The 8,338-nt window shown below is 50.1% G+C and overlaps 1 protein-coding gene across 3 annotated transcripts in view; it reads right to left on the reverse strand.

Annotated features, from left to right (window-relative positions):
• The window catches only part of LOC122184161 (discoidin domain-containing receptor 2-like), a 51,291-nt gene that overhangs the window by 42,422 nt on the left and 531 nt on the right, over positions 1–8,338 (reverse strand). The gene's annotated exons all lie outside the window — the stretch shown is intronic.

Here is an 8,338-nt window from a genome sequence, read left to right on the forward strand (position 1 = left end):
CCCCCTGTGAGTCTCTGTTGTGCAGGTTGCACCAGGAAGACCAACATTTGAGCATGTATTCCAGACTTAGAACAGCTAACAAGCTGCCTTCACTGGAGATTTTTCCCCAGAAAAGACAAGCAGAGAGGCCCAGAAAACCACAAGCACAGACTAAGCCTCAGCAAAGAGCAGCAGCACGTGGGATGCTTTTCCCTGCAAGGAACGTGGAGCCTGTGGAACTGGAGGGGCTGCGCACAGCTCCTGGCAGCACCATCATTACTGCTCTTACAGCACAGACCCCTGTAGCACTTCCTGGTGTACAGGAGGCAGGTCAGAACAAGAGCTGTCAGGCAAAGCCAGTCTCTTGCTGATGTGTTTGTAGCTGTCGTTCCAGGACCCTCCAGCCACATGACCCCAAGCCTGCCCTCTGCACTTGTGGCTCAAGCCAGCATGCAGACAGCAGCTGACAACAGCAGTGGCCACATTGCTGCAATTCCTCAGCAAGGACCACCACCTTCAGACCACCAGGAGGTCACAGGAGCCTTTTCACTGCCTGGTATGTGAGCAAAAGGCCTGGGAAGGCTATCAGTGAGCAGCTTACACAGGCTGAGACAAGAGGGTCTCGCCACATGGCATAAGACAGAGATTGAAGCCATGCACAGCACTACAACACTCAAACAGGACCAGCATACAGAGCCCCAGCCAGTGCACAGTAGAGGACAGCATGATGATCCCAGCAGCTTGCAAAGCTCTCGTTCTAATGCCGTGAGCTTGTAGGCTGTTTCAGGTCTCCCCATAACAAGGGGATGGTAAATGCAGGCTGTGGCCCCATTTCAGTTCAGCAGCAGAGGCTCAGGATGTTTTCACCCCAGCACCCATCCCCTTCAGAGCCAGGCGTCCCAGCCCAAGGCAGCACGGGGATGTTGCAATCCCCTGCTTTGTGCAAAGAAAGCAGCCCAGCCCAGATGACACTGGAGGCCCCCGCTCTGGCCTCACTGCGTGCCCATCATCGCCTCTCTGAAGCTTGTGGCATTTCAGGAGGCAAGCTTATTTCTCAGATGTTGAGAGCCATCCTGCTCTCATTAGCACCAGGACGCAGTGGGTGCTCAGATGGGTGCTCCAGCAGGCAGGCTCAACTCGTGACCCTGTGTTTTTCTGAACGGAACGTGGACTCTGGAGAAAACACTCCCCTCCCACTGCGAGAGGCTGGGAAGGACAGATGAAAGGCAACAACATGCCTTGTGTATGGGTGGCCTCAGCCTGGGTTCACAGCTGGCCCACGCAGATCCCACGTGTGGCCTCAGGGCAGGGAATGGTCACAGTGCCATCCTGTGCCAAGCCTTCATCCCATCTGGGTACATCCCATAACTGATGCTGCATAGAAAACACCCTCGTGCTCATCTGAGCAATGGGATGTGTCCTGCAAGCGCTGCTGCATCCGCAATAACCCATGCAAACATGAGGAAACTGCCTCACACAGGACTCAGTAGAAACAGCACTCGGATCAGCTCATATTTCCCATGCTAGCGCTGAAAAGACAGAAGGATTCAGATCCATTACACACTATTAGTCCTACAGGGATCTTTCCTAACAGTTCACTGAAATGTTTTGAAACCTGCAGGATGAGGTAATCCAAACCTCAGCCCACACTGTAGGGTGGTGCAGTAGGTGCAGCTCAAGGAAAAGCAAACAAAAGCTGATCCGGGGCAGCACCTGAGCCACGTCCATGCATTTTCAAGTCTCAACCAGACAAAGCCGTGGCTGAGACCATCACATGCTGGAGATGGTCGCACCTCGAGCAGGAGGTTGGGCTGAAGACCTCCAGATGCCCTCTCCAACCAGGGTTCCTGCATTTCTGTGATAGAGACGGAGAAGATGCAGAATTGTTGCCAACACTTGCAGGAAAGACTCACACTGAGTTTCTCCAAAGAGATCTTTGCAGGTTGTGCTAAAGCTTGGTTGATGAGGATGACACAAGGGCTATTTGTGTGCTGGCAGGGATACTGGCACACCAGTTTCCGTGCTGTGATGCACTGCAGAGGTCTCAGGCAGGGTCAGCACACTGCGTCAGCCTGTCCTTACGGGAATTAGAACCCTCCATAAGAGATTTCTTCTTGGCAATTAACTTCAGCTACGTACTCAAATACAGAAGCTTACAAGACTTCCAGAATGCAAGCAAAAAGCCAGGCAGCCAGCAGCTCTCAAGAAGCTTGCAGCAATTTTGAAAGAAATCCTTTCCCACTCAGTTCGTGCTATGGGGACGTCTCAGAAGTACTGCTGCTATTCATTGTCCTTCCAGCATTGGGATGAGGTAAAAAAAATGCCACTGCTAATCACAGAGAATCAGTCCTCAGGGTGAAGGAGCACGTCTGCACAAGGCCCTGCCTGCACTGTTCCAAAACATGGAAGAAAACAGAAGATTGCTGCTAGCTATACGGGTAGATGGCATCAAAGTGATGGGAAGAGGAAGGATATTTGAATGATATCCATCACAGTCCAGAGAAATGCAAAACACACGCTCTGCAGAACAAAGTGCATGGGATGAGCTTACAGCATTGCACCCACATCCAGCAGAGCAGCTTGCTGCATGGCTGGCGCTGCTGCTGCTCTCTCCCACAGCTGAATCACAGCACACATGGCCAACACCTCATCCCAAACAATAACATGGCACTGCAGGCTCACACCACACATATTCTCGCACGCACCCCCAGCTCAGCCCCACTACAAACAAAGAAATGAAAGCAGCATTCCTTGAAGCTCACATTACGGTGCATGGAGATGTGACAGCTTGTCAGGAACTGGGGAACAGCCCTGAGCTCACTGGAAGGCACTCACCATAAGCTGACATTTAGAGAATGTCTGTACTCCAGCTATTTCTGCTACAGTTTGCGTGTGTGCGTAGAAACAAACAAGCTCAAGTGAAATAACACGGCAATAATACAGATGGATGATGAAACCTGAAGCTTGGTGAGTTTAACTCTCCGTAAGAAGAAACACAAAGGACTGCAGCCACTACCAAACGATGCTGGCAGTAGAACACGCCCATCCTTCAAGCAAAAGGAAAGCTGAAAAGCCACTGTGCTCTGCGAGCTCTGTCTCTGTATTCGCGCTCTCCTGCAGCTCTCCATTACTGATGGGTGGGACGCTTTTACACCTTAAATGCTATTCCCAGAGAAACTCAACTAGCTTTTCATTTTCACTGCGTCAATTCATCTGGTTGGAAGAAAATACCCCACCCTATTCTTCTGCCTTCCAAATTGCAGCTGGCAGGCTCAGAACGTACGACAATCCTGGGGAAGGAGCACAATGGTTGACTTCATCCCTCCCTCTCCTTGTCTCCTTGTCTTCTCACCCTCTCCTCCATCCCCCATGGTACAAAGCCACCACCACCCTCTCATCCCCTGACAGGAATGGACTCATTTCAGGTTCACCCAACACCGGGAGCTCTGTGCTGCACAGCATTACTGTCAGATCCGGGCACGGTACCCAAGCATCAAGAGAGGAAAGTCAGCTTAGGTCAGGAGAGCATCATCTGCACCAGGAGCTTCGTCCAGGCAAACACCCAGAGAGCTGCTGCACAAGGAGCAGACAGGCCCGAGTCCAAATTCTGGTACAACTCCACCCAGTTTAATGCATTGCTCATGCATTCTGTGAGCATTAGCTCTGAGAGGGCTGCAGCTTTAGGAGCTCCACAGACACAACAAGGTGTAGGCAGCACTGCTCAGGACAGAGACCATCACCTCCAGCCAGCCCCAGGAGAGCAGCCAGCCTGGGCACCAACCTGCAGGATCCCATTCAGGAGCAACACACGGGCAGATCCCAGATTTAGGACTGGAAGTTTCCCTGCATAGATGTAATGCTATAAGGGGATGATAATAGCAGGGTGGCAAAGTCTTCAACTACAGCAAATGAGAACGAGCCCAAATGCAGCAGCTGCCAGTGCAAAAATGAAGGAAAAGAGCTGCTTACCTTTGGAAGGCCTCAGGTAGGCAGGGATCTGCAGCCAGAGATGCCCTCACCTCCACTGCCAACCCTTAAATGAGGTCTGGGTAGGGATGGATCCTGGCTCCACTCCTTCCAGTCATTCAGGTGCACTGCATGCAGCTCAGCTCCCCTGGGTTGGCCCTGCGTCCCACCAGGTGCTCAGTCGCTGCTTCAGGCCCTGACTCAGCATTTCTGCTACAATAGCCAAACTCCCTTCTTTCCTTTTTAGAAAAAAAGCGGCTCCCCTCATCTCCTCTTTCACCAGTATCAGTAACACCCTCACAAAAATCAAATAGTTTTGTGTAAGTAATGCCTTGATTTGGAAGAACAAATCATGTCAGGCCCAGAGAGGCGCTGTGGTCAGAAAGGTGCCTTTTCACCTTGCCTGAGAGAACAGCTTGTCCTTAAAGCTGCTGGCATCCAAACTCAGCTTATTCCCATCTGCTGGCAGCACGCACCCACCATCACCTTACAACAGCTTTGCAGAAGTCAGAATGTTCTTCAGCTATGGCTGTGATGATTTTGGAAGAAAAGGCTTTTCTATGAAGGACACCTTCAGCCCAGCTGCCATCAAGAGAAATGGAAAACAGCATCCTTTCTGCGAGGGCCAGAGATCTGTGGGATCCTCCGCAGCAGAACACTGCCATTAAGTTCTCACTGTTGAGTAAGTTCTGATGCATTAGCAGTAAAAATACCATCAATCCTACACAAATTCCTTTGCCGATGCCAGCAGAAAAGCGTCTGTGGAATTAAGGCAGATGAGAGCCTTCCCTTGCTTGGGCTTATCCCAGCACCACACGCACTAAAGAGAGAAACAGAGCTAAGGAAACATGAAATACTTCCTTGCTCTCTCCTGCTGCTGTCTGAGCAACAGGACCCGGTGCTCAAGAGCATCCCTTGGCCTGCTGTGTATTCAGAAAGCTCTTTTTGGAGCACAGAGCTGCTCTGAGATGGATGCTTTCACAGTCTCTGGTGTTTTGTATGTGCCAGGAGGACGCTGGGCATGTGACTTGTGTGTTAAAACTTTCTGGCTCACCAGGCTAAGTTCAGATTCTTTCTCTGCAAAACACACTGCATGATCTCATCTGCAAGCAATCAGCCTGAGAAATCAGCTTGTTAAAGGAAGCTTCTAGGAAAGCAGAGATGTCTCGGGAGAATTTGGGGGGCCTACACAGTTCTAACCAGTTTGTTAAACCCCAGCTGCTCTTCTCCCCATTGGGGTCACACAACCAGGCAGCCATTTTTCCTCCCACACAATTGCAGGCAGTGAGACAGCCTGCCAGCACCCAACTGCAGCATCACATTCTGCTTCTCTGCAGGATGCACTCATGGACCTATGCAAACTCTCGTTTTAAGCAAGCGCTGGTGGAGCATAAAAGAAACCTCAGAGCTGCAAAGTTGAACATTATCCGGAAAAGAAATCCATTAAAGAGGGAATAGCAGCAACATGGATGTGTTTTCTGTGCTTCTGGGTTCTGGACCTGCATATGAGCATCTCCCCACAGTCATCACACAAATCCTCCCAAGGAAAAGAGGAGTTCTGCAGAGAAGTGAGGGAACAACAAGCTCTCTAGAAGCAATCTTCACTCTGAAGCTCTTTAAAGTGATGCAGGAGCTCTACCTACACTTGCAATGAAGCTCCAGGAACATCCATGAGCCCCACACTCCTCCCTGTGCTACATCCCCATAAGGTTTTTGTTTTGATCAAGCCCTTGGAGGGGGGGAACATGAGAAGTACAACAAGTCGGAGAAGTAGCACAGCAACTGATTCCCACCTTTCACTCCTGCTTGGTCCCTGCTGGGCCAGCTGCACTACGTTCCTGAAGCAGCACGGCAGTGCTACCACAACAGCATCACAGTCATGCCTGCAAACTCAAAGCTGCAGTCTGACTTCCATCACTTCCACCACAGCTGTCCCACCCTGCATCAGCTGCTCCCAGCAGCAGCCCCCAGGCAGCCCTCTCCATGCTGCCCTTCATTGGCCATTAAGGACTTTGGAAGGTTTTCTTTTAAATTCTTGGATAGAAATCACTCTCCAATGTTCAACGGAGCATACAGGAAGGGGAAAAAAAAGTCAGCTTGTCTCTAGCAAGTGATCATGAGGAATCCTTGGCTCTGCTCAGTGTGAGACTATTCCAAGGGAAGTGATTATTCACTACTTCCAGCACCTATTTGCAGTTCAACTTGCAAAAGTAACTGTTACAAAACAAGTAGAAGGAAGCGAAGATTAGAGTGGAAAGGCAACATGCATTCACTACCATGAATGCAAGGCATCAAGGTAAGCACACTGGGCTCTCTCTCCATTTATCTTCACCAAAGCTACTTGCTAACTCCCAGCAGAATTACACTTCAACCACGAGAACCACCCTGATCCTAACCCACAGCCATGGGAAACTGAGGGTCTCTGCTCTGCACAGTGCAGGAGGGCAGAGCCACAGTGCAGCCCTTTGGTCAGTGATGGCACCTTTGGCTCCAAGCGTGACTCAACCTCACACAGATTTGAAGGACTGCCCTAAAGAAGTTTTTTGCCCTGTGGTTTTTAAGAAGGCCCATAGCTCTGTTTGAGTGCAAACATTCTGGTTACACAAAGCATCAGAAGAGAAAAAGCTTCCTTCAAGCTTTCTACGCCTCAGCCAAGTTCCTAACTTTATAGGATTAAGAGCAAACACCACCTCAAACATCTGTCAACCACTAAAAGCAAAGTACATCACTCAGGTAGAGGACAGCTGCCCAGGTCCCTGCAAAACCACCTCTCTGTCAACTCAAGGCAGGAAAGGGGGGAGGAGACAACCACAAGCTCAGCTGCTATATCCCATGGTGCAGCTTCTCAAGCAAATCACAAGGAAAAGAAGAAAATGCAGCTCAGGTTCTGATTCTTTTTGAGAAAAGAAACACAGTAAGAGCAACCATGCAGTAACTGGGAACCTGCAGAAACAGCTGGAGCTTATCAGCAGCACAGGACACGTTCGGCAAATACATACAGAGAGCCCAAGGGGATGGCAGAACACTTGGAGAAGAGAACAAAGCAGCCAGTTCCACCACAGGGCTCACAGAGAACCTGAGCTGATCCTGCTGGTGTGTGCGTGCCAGGGGCAGCCACAGTGCTGCTGAGCATTAAATGCTTTAAGTCAGATCTTTTGCATCAGTCTTGCCTCCTCCGGGGTACCCAAACCTCCTCCTATGCCCCTCACTGCTCTGCTCTCAGAGCAGCTCAGAGCATCCACACTGAGAGTTTCTGAGCACAGTGCAGCACAGCTGCACCATTCCCTGAGCACATTACCAGACACGCAGCTCTCTGCACTGCTCTCCCACCTGAAGGGGCTCAAGACTCCAAACACTTCTTGAGCACTTCAACCACTACCAAGTTGCTCAAGGAGGAGAAAAGCAGCAGGCGGTGCAGAGCTGCAGGAGCTCTACAGAGATCATCCCATCCAGGTCCCATTTCACCCATGAACTCCAGGTGAGAGCTGCCCATCGCTGGGAAGCCAAGAGACTTTCTGCCATTCCCTCCACAGCGGTTGTCGAGGACCAAGAGGACACAAATATCCACTTACTACAATCCAAGGAACAACCCGAACCTCACCTGCCAGCCCCACACTTGGAGCATCCTGCTTCTCGGCACAAATCACAGCTCTCAATCACGCCCTGTTCTGGCTCTTATTGGAGCTCTTTCACCACACACCTGTGCTTGAAGCTTCCCCACGGCCAAGGCTACAAACCAAGCGCTGGGCAGGAAGACCAACCTGCAGGAGCATCGCTGCCCTTCCTGCATTACACACACATCAGCCCCACGGGCAGCACTGCTCTGTTTGTCAGAACATTTTCCTCTCTTTTTCCAACAGATTCCGCTAAAAGGGAAGAGCTCAGCCTTTGACACTGAAGCATTTCAAAGCATTGTATTTTTCAGCCTCAGATAAATACAGGAAGCAGTGAAAACAAACTTGGTACAACACACATTTCCCTTTCTGTCTCCAGCAAAGGGCCCAGAATTTTCTTTCCCCTTCCCTTCAGGTTTAAGGGATTCCAATGCAGAAGCCAACATGCTGCAGCCACAAGCGCTCCTGTTTTATCTGCACCCACAAAACACCCCAGGCTGGAGGGGCTCACAGCCCAGACCTGCCAGGGGAATAAAGGCCGGGCACAGAGTTATGGGCAGCCAATGCAGCAAATTCACATCGATAGCGGGAGCCAAACAGAAGTGGAGCTTTCCCACAGAAAACTGCTACAAAAAAGAAAAGAAAAAAGAAAAAAGAAAAAAGAAAAAAAAGAAAAAAAAAGAAGAAAAAGAAGAAAAAGAAGAAAAAGAAGAAAAAGAAGAAAAAGAAGAAAAAGAAGAAAAAGAAGAAAAAGAAGAAAAAGAAGAAAAAGAAGAAAA

Source organism: Lagopus leucura, unplaced genomic scaffold (genome assembly GCF_019238085.1).
Source record: "Lagopus leucura isolate 7727_CA_CO unplaced genomic scaffold, USGS_WTPT01 Super-Scaffold_100022, whole genome shotgun sequence".
Taxonomy (NCBI): Eukaryota; Metazoa; Chordata; class Aves; order Galliformes; family Phasianidae; genus Lagopus; species Lagopus leucura.